The following is a 13,215-nucleotide window of genomic DNA, read 5'->3' on the forward strand; positions in this document are numbered from 1 at the left end:
ATACTTTTGAAATCGACAACAGGAAAACAAACTGTCTTAGACGAAAATATATATATAATATTGTTTTTTTACAAAGCAAATGTCATGTGACTTAAAATGAAATATCTGAATGAATTTATCATTGATCCTCATTATTATATTCCAGAGTTTCCCATCATTTCATCATTTTTCAATCATTTCATCGTCATTAAGTCATATATGTATTTTTTGCAGTCTGTTCCATCGCTAACCTTCCTTCTGGTGAAAGAACCTCCGAAAATTTTGTTTTAAATCTTCCCATTAAAATGTAACGAATTTCTAGAAGTGTTTCTTCGGGTAGAATATATCCTTTTAAGTTATCCTCTATGAAAAGAATAAAACTTTTCATTTCAACTGTTTTTGTTCTCTCAGATGAAGTATCAATCATATTTGAAACAAAATTCATCAACAAAATATTCCATTTAATTTTTCTGCAATAATATACCTATGGAATGTATGTTTACTTAAAAATACGAGAGTAATTCCTTATTTATTTTATATTATTTACAATTTTGTCTCAATGGATTTTCTTGTGTATCTTTTTATTAAGGACCGACATTGTGTTTATACATAATATATGAACATTATACACAAGACATGCTACATGAAAACTATTTTAATCCAAGTTCCTACAAATATTATAATGACTTTCCTTCAGGTGATTCAGCTCAACAATGTGCGACATTGTGTGAAATCCCATGGAAGATTGTTTTTGTATTTTTTCGCTCGTTTAAAATTATATTTAGCAAACTAGTAATAGTAAACCGCTCATGTTTCTTTTCAAATATGAATATTTTATCTTAAGGATTAATAACAAAACTGACAATATATGTCAATGTTCTAGCATAATATATTAAAAGGTTATTATCTCTGTATTGATCGACGATTTCAAAATCACTTTCAAGCAATAGAGAGTAGGATTCATGACATTGATTGAAAAAATTATATTTTCGTTCTAGGATTAACATAATTATAATGATACGAAATGGAAATAATCATGTTTTTCATGATATATAAACATACACATAATAGCAGAAAGTAATTCAGTCTCTGAATAATTATAAAATCTTTGTACACCCATTTCAATCGAATTTAACTTTTTTTCTTATGTGATGCGTTGACAAGAAGAACGAAACTATTCATTAAAACAGTCTTTACAAAGAACGATGTTTCAAATCGCAGCTACTGGCAAAAAATAAATACCTATTCACTTTTGACAAAACGTTCTATAATAACGATGAATTCCATTATAATATTTAGTGTCGATCTCCAAGGTGCAGTGTCTGTCTACAATATTGAATGTTGTCCTTGCATTCTTAAATTTTGTTATGTTTGTTCAAAAACACTTTTAACTTTGGGAAAAATATATATTTTTAAATAAATAAATTAACAAATGTGATGGTTGTTTTTGTATGTTGTTCGTTTTTTCCTAATATCTTTTGCACTTATTTTAGAAAAGTCAATATTCTTTTTAAAATACAAGGTGAAAGAATTAATATTCAAAATTTATTCGGATTAAATCAACCAATGACATTTCAATGCCGTAAAACACAAATCGAGGCAAAACAGTGTTTCTCTAAGTTGTTTCATATCCATGTAGGTAAGTTTGCAAACGCTGGGCGATTTCAATTGAAATATACTGCAAATATAAAGAAAGAGTACTCTAAAATGAAAGCAACAGTTAGGGATCTGACCATATACCCCTCATATAGTGGACAAATTACTTACCTGTCTGTGCTATTGCGAATGCGATGACGACTTATGCATTAAGCTACAGTGACTTGACTTTTCAAACAGAAATAGTTATACACTCCATATTAATTCTCGTTAATCACACGGCAGAGACGAAATTGTATCAAATATTTAAATGAGCGTTTACTGACATGCCAGACTGGATTATATAACAAGCTGAAAAATTGTTTATATCTGATATAACAGATATATAAATTGTAAGCAAATTTACAGATTGACATATTTTAATTTTATTGACCTGTCAGTTTTGAATACATTATAGCAATCATTGAAACTATCGTGACAGCTGTGATGGCCGAGTGGTTACTTGGTTGGACTAGCAATCCAATGGGCATTGTCCGTGCAGGTTTGCAGCCTATACAATTTTCGTCACGGGTAAAATTCCATAGCCGCTTAAAGATAATTTGGTATAATACTTGTATATGACAGCACAGGTATCCTTTTACTCAAAACATATACATTGTATAGAAGGATGTAATTAAATAAAACAGTCCATATGAAACTGATGTGTTAAGTAAACACGGATTATTAATATCATCTAACTAAAGATTGATTATAAATATACAACACGACAAATAACAGCCAACGTTTTCCTAATGGTTGAAACGTGCAAACCAATAAAACCCACGCACATATCTAACTACTCTCTCTCGACACAGATGTCCATTTACTGAGCCGATTATTTTTTATTTATATATACCTTTATCCTACAAAATGAGCCTAAACAATTCAGTTGTTAGAGCACTGGGCTTGTAACCAGGGGTCGTGAGTTCGATACTCACCGGGGGCTGCTTATCATTTTTACTTAAAACATTTCATACTATTTTTCTATTTTTTAATAAAAACAATTGTATATTTCACCCAACTTAACAAAGGCTCTTTCATGTGTTAGTGATGTGTTTAAATGATAAATATCAAGCTCAACACTTCCGTTGTAGAGCTCGTGACCAAAACAAAGCTGACAAAGTTAAACACAGTATACCGTCTATCAGTACATACCAACATTTAATTTTTGTTCTACAATATTTCTTTACAAGATGATGTACATCCAAATATAGATATTCTTAAGCATAATTTACTTGAGATGGCAAGTGTTGTATGCTCATTTTAGTTCATTTTTGAAATTGAATATGGTATCAAATATCAATAAAACAATTACTTCTTAAAGTAATGATGTTGCATTTTTTTCTTTTATCGCCAAAAATATCATTATTTATATAATTATATTTGTCAAAAGATTTCTCTAACTCGAAAAAATGTAACAATAAACGTTAAGCAATTGTGTCAATTATTTGTCCAGTTTGATCAATCTGATCAATTGCAAATATCAGATATCAGAAGTAAACAAAGGGTTTTAGTTATTTCATAATGATATAAATCAACTTCCATTATCTCTAATTATTTACCTAAAGCTGTGTGGTTAAGGCGTTGGACTTGAAATCCAATGAGCATTGCCCGCGCAGGTTCGAACCCTGCTCGCAGCGAAAATAGGTTTTATTCTTTCTTTGGTAAATAGATATTTTGCATGTTATAAAAACATTTGATATCGGTCATACATCACGTTTCATTATGATATTTCGTTTTGTACATAAATTAACAGTACATAACAAATGATTTCTATAAGTGTTATTAAATGCTTTACAAAATTTCATAATGTATAAAATATTTACATGAAGAAAAGGGTCAAATATAATGACTTCAAGATACCACCAACACAATAATGTCGTGCTGAATGATCTCCAAGGATCAGAAATATAACATTTCTTATTGAGTGTACGGGGCGACTTTTACAGCCTCAACATTGCACAAACAACGCTCATGTGACAATGAAATTGAAATAATTGCTTATTTCAAGAACGCCAAAAGCAAACATCTCAAACCATTACAAAGTCATTTAGTGAAGGTGTATTACAAATCATGGAAATTCAACAGAACGAAATTAAAAATACACTATAAAAATGTACGATATTTAAACATGATTCAACATAAAAATGTATCGTTTTCTTCATTACAAAACATTTACAATTATGTGTTAACATTTTCATGATAATAAATCATTTGATGAACATTTTTAACAAACCCATACTTTTCTTTTGAGAACGAAATTTGTTGCACCTTTCATTATCCCACATGAACAGACTCAATCAATCAGTGTTTTTTTATTTTTTTCTTTACTTTGTCACAGAGAGCATTCGTCATATTTGTTATTTTTTCATTAGAAATGTGTGTAAACATTTATGTATATTTCTTGACACTAGGCAGTGTTCAAATTCTCTGACATTTCGTGTTAATTCCCTTTAACACAGACAGAGCGTCTTAATACTGAATGATTTATTTTGAAGTAAAAATAAAGTGTAAGTTTATTGTTAACACAATGTATTTTTCTTCTTTACACGGAATGATTATTAAATGGCCTATGGCAATTACACGATGACAGGACGAGTGATTAGTTGATTTCTTTCTCGATTGACGAAACGTGTAAAACTCACATATCGAACACCTTTCGTCACAGATGTCCATTTACTAAACAGCTTATTTTTAATTTATAAAAACCTTTATCCTATAATATGAGCCTCCATAGCTCAGTGGTTAGAGCACTGGTCTTGTAAACCAGGGGTCGTGAGTTCGATCCTCACTGGGGGCTTCATATCATTTTTGCTGGAAAAAATCACAATATTTTTCTATTGTTTATAAAAAAAACAATAGTATGCTTCGCTCAACTTAACGAAGGTTCTTTCACATTTAGGTAATGTGTTTAAATGAGAGCCATCGAGCTCAACACTTCCGTAATAGAGCCCGCGACCAAAACAAAGCTAATAAAGTTAAACACAGTTTACTGTTCTTTCAGTTCATTGTAACATTTTTATATTTTGTTCTACAATCTTTCTTCACAAGATGATGTACATCCCAATATAAATATTCTAAAGCACAATTTACTTGGGGTGCCAAAAGTGTTGCATGTTCATTTTTAGTTCAGTTTTGAAATATTAATTGGAATCAAATATCGATCAAATCATCACTTGTAAAAATGATAATGTTTATTTCTTTTATTGCTATAAGTATCATTATAAATATCATTATATTTGTCCAAAGATTTCTCTAACTCGGTAAATTGTAACAAGAAACGTTAACCAATAGAGTCAATTACTTGGCGAATTTTATCAATCTGATAAATTGTCAAATATCAGAAGTAAATAAACGGTTTTAGATATTTTAGAATTAAAGAAATCAATTTCTATTATCTACCTCTATTTTTGAACAGCTGTGATGGCCGAGTGGTTATGGCGTTTGACTTGAAATTCAATAGGCGCTGCCGGTGAATATCACATCTTATTCAATGACACAATAATTGTTTCATTATATGAATTAGCTAAGAATTTATAGAAAAAAATACAACCTTAACCATTTTGCCTTATTCGTTGAAGCATGGGAAGACAGACGCATGTGTCAGGCGTGCAACGACTACGCCAACACTGTGCATACAAAAGTAATTCAAGTTTATACTTATCATTGGGGTGTAACCTTAAACTATAATGATAAAGTAACGATATTTTAATCGAGAAGTATGCTTAAATAAACAAAACTCAAACATTATTTTTATGCGCACACGTAATTAACAGTCTACGATGTATGGTAATTGAATATGAGTCTTAGTCTATTTTAAGACTAGGAAAATCCAATTCAGCCAGTGAATAGTGAATATGATTTTATAAAAATTTCTGTTGACTACTGTTTGGACCAATTAGATTGCAGCTATATTAAGTTCATATAATAAAAAGAAATATTTTTGTAATGATTAAACGCTTTGAAACATTTCACAGTGCATATGTACATAAATGATTTAATGGCGCAACGGTTGCGCGTCTGACTCCTGATCTGAAGGTTGTGGGTTAAAATAATATCAGGTCATACATTTTTTTAATTTACATATGTAATAGATCATGCTACGGACAGTGCTTTTTTGAAAGACAACGTTTAAATGCAGGCACACATCCTGTAGATGATTATTTAGTATTCAAGAAGGAATTTGAACGAAACCGAGCATGAAGAAAACGATCAAATATGATAAATTTAAAATGACCACTAACACAATAACAATGAATAATGTCAATGCTGAACGATCTCCAAGGACAATATGATATATTTGCTTATTTCAAGAGCATTTAGTGAAGTTATATTACAGACAGAAAGAAATAAGTGATACATTATAGAAATGTACGATATTTTTAACCTGACTGAACATGAAAATAAATCATTTTCGTCATTACAAAACATCAATATTATTCTGCATTTTTTTCATGATATAAACAAATCATTTGATGGATATTTTTAACAAACCAAAAATTTCTTTTCAGAACGAGAGATATTGAACCTTCTATCCTACATGAACAGACTCAGTCAATCAGTGTCTGCAATTTTCACCATTTCATTATTGTTGTCGTTACAATCGAGAGATCTGTTAATTTTATTATTGTTATTTAGTTTTTCTTAGTTTTAAGTGTGTGTATTTTTTTACTTTGGCATTTCTTATTTGTTCAGACTACACCAGCAATATATGTAAAAAACTATATTTCTTAACACTAGACAATGGCCAATGCAACTCACGTTTTGCAAGTTATTTTAATATCCAGAAACAAAACCATGTTAAAAGAATTTGCAGAAGTCAAGTTTGCAGATGTACGACAGCTAATGAATCATAAAAGATAGATCATAGTTACGCTATCAGTACTTATTACTCGTACTTATTCATACAATGCCTATTTTAGTTACCATTTTCCTTTTGCAGCAACATGTTTAAGATCCAAGTCGTCTGTGTTTTTGAAATAGTTCGATTTATTGAAATCGACCACAGGAAAACATACTATCTACGACAAAAACATGTAATATTCTTTTTTTACAAAGTAAATGTCATGTGACTTAAAATGAAATATCTGAAGAAATTTATCATTGATCCTCATTATGATATTTCAGAGTTTCCCTCTTTAATATAACTATATTCATCATTTGTCATCATTTCATCGTCTTTCAATTATTTCATCGTCATTAAGTCATATATGTATTTTTTGCAGTCTGTTCCATCGCTAACCTTCCTTCTGGTGAAAGAACCTCCGAAAACTTTGTTTTAAATCTTCCCATCAAAATGTAACGAATTTCTAGAAGTGTTTCTTCGGGTAGAATATATCCTTTTAAGTTTTCCTCTATGAAAAGAATAAAACTTTTCATTTCAACTGTTTTTGCTCTCTCAGATGAAGTATCAATCATATTTGAAACAAAATTCATCAACAAAATATGCCACTTAATTCTTCTGCAATAATATACCTATGAAATGTATGTTTTCTTACAAAATACGAGAGTAATTCCTTATTTATTTTATATTATTTACAATTTTGTCTCAATGGCTTTTCTTGTGTATCTTTTAATGAAGGACCTTTATTCGAACAGTGTTTATACATAATACATGAACATTATACACAAGACATGCTAAATGAAAACTATTTTAATCCAAGTTCCACCAAATATTATAAAAGCTTTTCCTTCAAGTGATTTAGCTCAACAATGTGCGACATTGTGTGAAAACCCATCGAAGATTGTTTTTGTATTTTTTCGCTCGTTTAAAGTTATTTTTAGCAAACTAGTAATAGTAAACCGCTCATGTTTCTTTTCAAATATGAATATTTTATCTTAAGGATTAATAACAAAACTGACAATATATGTCAATGTTCTAGTTTATTATATTAAAAGGTTATTATCTCTGTATTGATCGACGATTTCAAAATCACTTTCAAGCAATAAAGAGTAGGATTCATGAAATTGATTGAAAATATTTTATTTTCGTTCTAGGATTAACATAATTATAATGATATGAAATGGAAATAATCATGTTTTTCATGATATAAAAACATACACATAATAGCAGAAAGTAGTTCAGTCTCTTAATAATTATAAAATCTTTGTACACCCATTTCAATCGAATTTAACTTTTTTCTTATCTGATGCGTTGACAGGAAGAACGAAACTATTCATTAAAACAGTCTTTATAAAGAACGATGTTTTAAATCGCAGCTGCTGGCAAAAAATAAATACCTATTCACTTTTGACAAAACGTTCTATAATAACGATGAATTCCATTATAATATTTAGTGTCGATCTCCAAGGTGCAGTGTCTGTCTACAATATTGAATGTTGTCCTTGCATAAAGGACAAATATTGTCTTAAATTTTGTTATGTTTGTTCAAAAACACTTTTAACTATAAAATATATATTTATAAATAAATAAACTAACCAATGTGATAGTTGTTTTTGTATGTTGTTCGTTTTTACCTAAATATCTTTTGCACTTATTTTAGAAAAGTCTATATTCTTTTTAAAATACAAGGTGTAAGAACTAATATTTAAAATGTATTCGGATTAAATCAACTAATGACATTTCAATGCCGTAAAACACAAATCGAGGCGAAACAGTGTTTCTCTAAGTTGCTTCATATCCATGCAGGTAAGTTTGCAAACGCTGGACGATTTCAATTGAAATATACTGCAAATAAAAAGAAAGAGTACTCTAAAATGAAAGCAACACTTAGGGATCTGACCATATACCTCTCATTTAGTGGACAAATTACTTACCTGACTGTGCTATTGCGACTGCGATGAAAACTTATGAATTAAGCAAGAGGGACTTTTCAAAAAGAAATAATTATACTCTCTATTTTTATTCTCGTTAAATCACACGAAAGAGCTGAAATTGTTTCAAATATTTAAATGAGTGCTAACTGACATGCCAAATCGGACTATATACCAACCTGAAAAATTGTTTATATCATATATAACAGATAAATAAATATGAAGTTTACAGGATGACATGTTCTGATTTCATTGATCTGTCAGTTGTGAATACATTATAGCACTCATTAAAAACATCGATACCACTGTGATGCGCCGAGTGGTTACTTGGTTGGACTTGAAATCAATTGTGCATTGCCCGTGCAGGTTCGAACCCTGCTCGCAGCGAATATAATTTTCTTCTCGGGTAAAATTCAATTTTTATACGTTTTAGAAAACATTTTAACGTTTTACTATGAATATAATATTTCTTTTTAACAATTAGGTTTATATTGTTCAAATTAACTATAAAGAAATGTTTCTCTAAATGTTAAAAGTTTTATTTCATTTCACTGTCACTCGTAGTGGCGTAACGGTAGCGCGTCTTTCTCCAGATCAGAAGGTTGCGTGTTCGAATCACGTCGAGGTCATGCCTTTTTTATTTATTTATTTACTTCTTTTCAGTAATTTATTTGATGCCGACACAATATCAAAACAGAGCTGCTGTAAATGCTTCTTAATTCATTGTGAATTGAAGGTCTTTTCCATAGCCGCTAAAGGATAACTTGATATAATACTAGTATATGACAGCACAGGTACTTTTTTACTCAAAAACATATATAGAAGGATGTAATACAATAAAACAATCTATATGAAACTGATGTGTTAAGCAAACACGGATTACTAATATCATCTAACTAAAGATTGATTATAAATATACAACTCGACAATAGCCAACTTTTTCTTAATGGTTGAAATTTGTAAACCAGTATAACCCACGCACATATCGAACTATTCTCGTCACAGATGTTCATTTACTAAGCAGATTATTTTAATTTATATTTACCTTTATCCTACAAAATGAGCCTACAAAGCATAGTGGTTAGAGCACTGGGGTTGTAAACCAGGGGTCGTAAGTTCGATCCTCACCGGAGGCTGCTTATCAATTTTGCTTAAAGCATTTCATACTATTTTTCTTTTGTTTATAAAAGAACAATTGTATATTTCACCCAACTTAATGAAGGCTCTTTCACATGTAGGTGTTGTGTTTAAATAATAAACATCGAGCTCAACACTTCAGTTGTAGAGCCAGTGATTAAAACAAAGCTGACAATGTTAAACACAGTTAACCGTTTTTTGTTTTGTTTGTTTGTTTGTTTTTTGTTTTTGTTTTGTTTTGTTTTGTTTTTCATTTTTTCTTTACAAGATGATGTTCATCCAAAAAATTACGAATATTCTAAAGCATAATTCACTTGAGATGCCAAAATTGTTATATGCTCATTTTAGTTCATTTTTTTAAAACTTATTTGATATCAAATATCTATAAAACCATCACTTTTAAAGTAATAATGTTGCATTTTTTTCTTTTATCGCCACAAATATATTTATGAATATAATTATAATTGTCAAAATATTTCTCTAACTCCATAAAATTTAACAGGAAACGTTAAGCAAAAGTGTCAATTATTTGTCGAGTTTTATCAATCTGACAAATTGCAAATATCAGATATCAGAATTTTAGCTATTTCATAATTGTATAAATCATTTTCCATTTTATACTACTATGTATATACAGCTGTGATGGCCGAGTGGTTAAGGCGTTGGACTTGAAATCCAATGGGCATTGCCCGCGCATGTTCGAACCCTGCTCGCAGCGAAAATATTTTTAATCTTTCTTGGGTAAATAAATATTGCATATGCATACACCACGTTTCATTATGTTATTTCGTTTTAGTAAACCTTGACTGTAATGATTTTAATGATTATATGCTTTACAAAATTACATAATACATTAAATTTTTGCATGAAGAAAAAGAGCAAATAGATTGAATTTTAAATACCACCAACACAATAATGTCATGCTGAATGATTAATATAACATCCCTTATTGAGTGTACGGGCCGACTTTTACAGCATCAACACGGCACAAACAACGCTGATGCTAATGTGACAATACAATAAAATAGATATAATTGCTTATTTTAAGACCGCCGAAAGCAAACATCTCAAACCTTACAAAGTCATTTAGTGAAGGTATATCACAGAAAAAAAGAAGAGAAAAATAAACTACAGAAAGGTACGATATTTAAACATGATTCAACATAAAAATGTATCGTTGTATACTTTACAAAACATATACAACAATGTATTTACATTTTAACGATAATAACAAATCATTTGATCAACATTTTTAAAGTAAAAAATTAACTATATACAAAGATTTTTGTCTTATTTGCAAGTAATAAATATTAAATAACGTATGACAATTAGACAATGAAATAGAATAATACATTTTTAAAGTTTAATGTTATATAACAGTAGCCATTTAATGTTCATATCGAAAAACTGAGTGTTCTTAAAGTGGAAACGAAATCTCTTCTAAAAGATCCATATCTTTATGTAAAAGAGTATTTACAAGTAGTGCTATGAGTTCCTTCCTAAAATAATCTAGTAAAGATACTATATTTCCCTGCGTAATAGATGCTAATAATAATGAGAAAACATCGGTAAGTGTTACAATCCTAAAAGTAGCTGCTTGAATTTCATCCCGGTATAATTCCGTTACTTAAAAATATGGAAGTAAACGGCCCCTTTTTGCGTTTCTTAAATATTCTATAACTGGTTTGCAAGTATTTTACATATTCAGGTACAATACTGCTCAGTTATGATAAACAAATTTGCGGATGTTAAGCTGGTAGAATCAAGTCATCCTTCCGATTCCAAGGAATTAAAACTATCTAAAGCATACGTTGTCAGTATATATTTATGCAATGTCTATTTTATTTACCATTTCCTATTGTATCAACATGTTTTAGATCTGTCTCTTTTGCGTTTTTGAAATTTACCACAGGGACACAGTTTCCAAGCGTTGTAGAAAATATATTATACTTGTTTTAAGACGTAAATGTTAAGTGACTTAAAGTAAAATATATGAATTAATTTTTTTCATTCATCCTCATAATTATTTTCATGAATATTCCTCTTTAAAATAACTATATTTATGTCATCATTTCATCGTTTTTTGCAGTCTGTTTCATCGCTAACCTTCCTTCTGGTGAAAGAACCTCCGAAAACTTTGTTTTAAATCTTCTTATTAAAATGTAACGGATTTCTAGAAGGGTTTCTTCGGGTAAAATATATCCTTTTAAATTATCCTCTATGAAAAGAACAAAACTTTTCATTTCAACTGTTTGTGTATTTTCAAGTGAAGACTCAATCATATTTGATGCAAAATTCATTAACAAAATATGTTAATTAATTCATCTGCAATTATTTACTCATGGAATACATTTTACGAACGTAATAAATGAAGAATGGTTTAATCCAAATTTCACCAAAATATATAATTCCTTCAATGACACTTCTGCAATATGCTTCATTGTGTTATAACCCATGGGAAATATTTTTTTTCGCTCGTATTAATAGTTTTGTAAACTAGTAATAGTAAACCGCTCGTGTTACTTTTCAAAAATGAATATTTCATTATAAGGATTAATAACAAAACTGACAATATTTATCAGCGTTCTATCATATTAAATTTAAAAGTATTATCTCTGAATTCATTGACGATTTCAAAATCAATTTTAAGCAATAGAGAGAAGCATTCATAAAATTGATTGAACAGATTATATTTTTTTTCTAAGATTAACATAATTATAATGATACGAAATTGAAATAATCATGTTTTTCATGATATCAAAAACTTACAACAAATAGAAGAAAGTAGTTTAATCTCTGAATAATTATAAAATCTTTGTACACCCAATTCAATCGAATTCAACTTTTCTTTTCGTTTCTGATATGTTGACAGGAAGAACGAAACTTTTCATACAAAGAACGATGTTTTAAATCGCAGCTGCTGGCAAAAAAATAATACATATTCACTTTTGACAAAACGTTCTATAATAATGATGAATTCCATTATCATATTTACGGTCGATCTCCAAGGTGCAATGTCTGTCTACAATATTGAATGTTGTCCTTGCATAAAAGACAAATATTGTCTTAGATTTTGTTATGTTTGTCCAAAAACACTTTTAACTTTGGGAAAAGTATATATTTATTAATAAATAAACTGACCAATGTATTGGTTGTTTTTGTATGTTGTTCATTTTTACCTAAATAAATATGTTTTGCACTTATTTTAGAAAAGTCTATATTCTTTTTAAAATACAAGGTGTAAGAATTAATATTACATTTATTCGGATTTAATTAACTAATGACATTTCAATGCCGTAAAACACAATACAAATCGAGGCAAAACAGCATTTTTCTAAGTTGCTTCATATCTATGTAGATAAGTTTGCAAACGCTGGGCGATTTCAATTAAAAATATTTCAAAAATAAAGAAAGAGTAACTCTAAAATGATGGCAACAGTTAGGGATTTGACCATAGACCTCTTATATAGTAGACAAATTACTTACCTGACTGTGCTATTACGAATGCGGTGACAACTTATGTATTAAGCTACAGTGACTTTTCAAACAGAAATAGTTATACACTCCATATTAATTCTCGTTAATCACACGGCAGAGACGAAATTGTATCAAATATTTAAATGAGTGTTTACTGACATACCAAACTGGGCTATATAACAAGCTGAAAAATTGTTTATATCTCATATAACA

At 29.4% G+C, this 13,215-nt stretch overlaps 2 non-coding genes across 2 annotated transcripts; both read left to right on the plus strand.

The window, feature by feature from the left end:
* Positions 1-4,341: 4,341 nt before the first annotated feature.
* On the plus strand, positions 4,342-4,414 carry Trnat-ugu (transfer RNA threonine (anticodon UGU)). Its single transcript has one exon. It is a non-coding gene; the product is annotated as a tRNA-Thr (tRNA).
* A 5,747-nt stretch (positions 4,415-10,161) lies between these two features.
* On the plus strand, positions 10,162-10,243 carry Trnas-uga (transfer RNA serine (anticodon UGA)). The gene has a single exon. It is a non-coding gene; the product is annotated as a tRNA-Ser (tRNA).
* The last annotated feature ends 2,972 nt before the right edge of the window (positions 10,244-13,215 follow it).

The sequence above is a fragment of the Ruditapes philippinarum genome, unplaced genomic scaffold (genome assembly GCF_026571515.1).
Source record: "Ruditapes philippinarum isolate M1 unplaced genomic scaffold, ASM2657151v2 ctg6309_1_1_1_1, whole genome shotgun sequence".
In the NCBI taxonomy this organism is placed as follows: domain Eukaryota; kingdom Metazoa; phylum Mollusca; class Bivalvia; order Venerida; family Veneridae; genus Ruditapes; species Ruditapes philippinarum.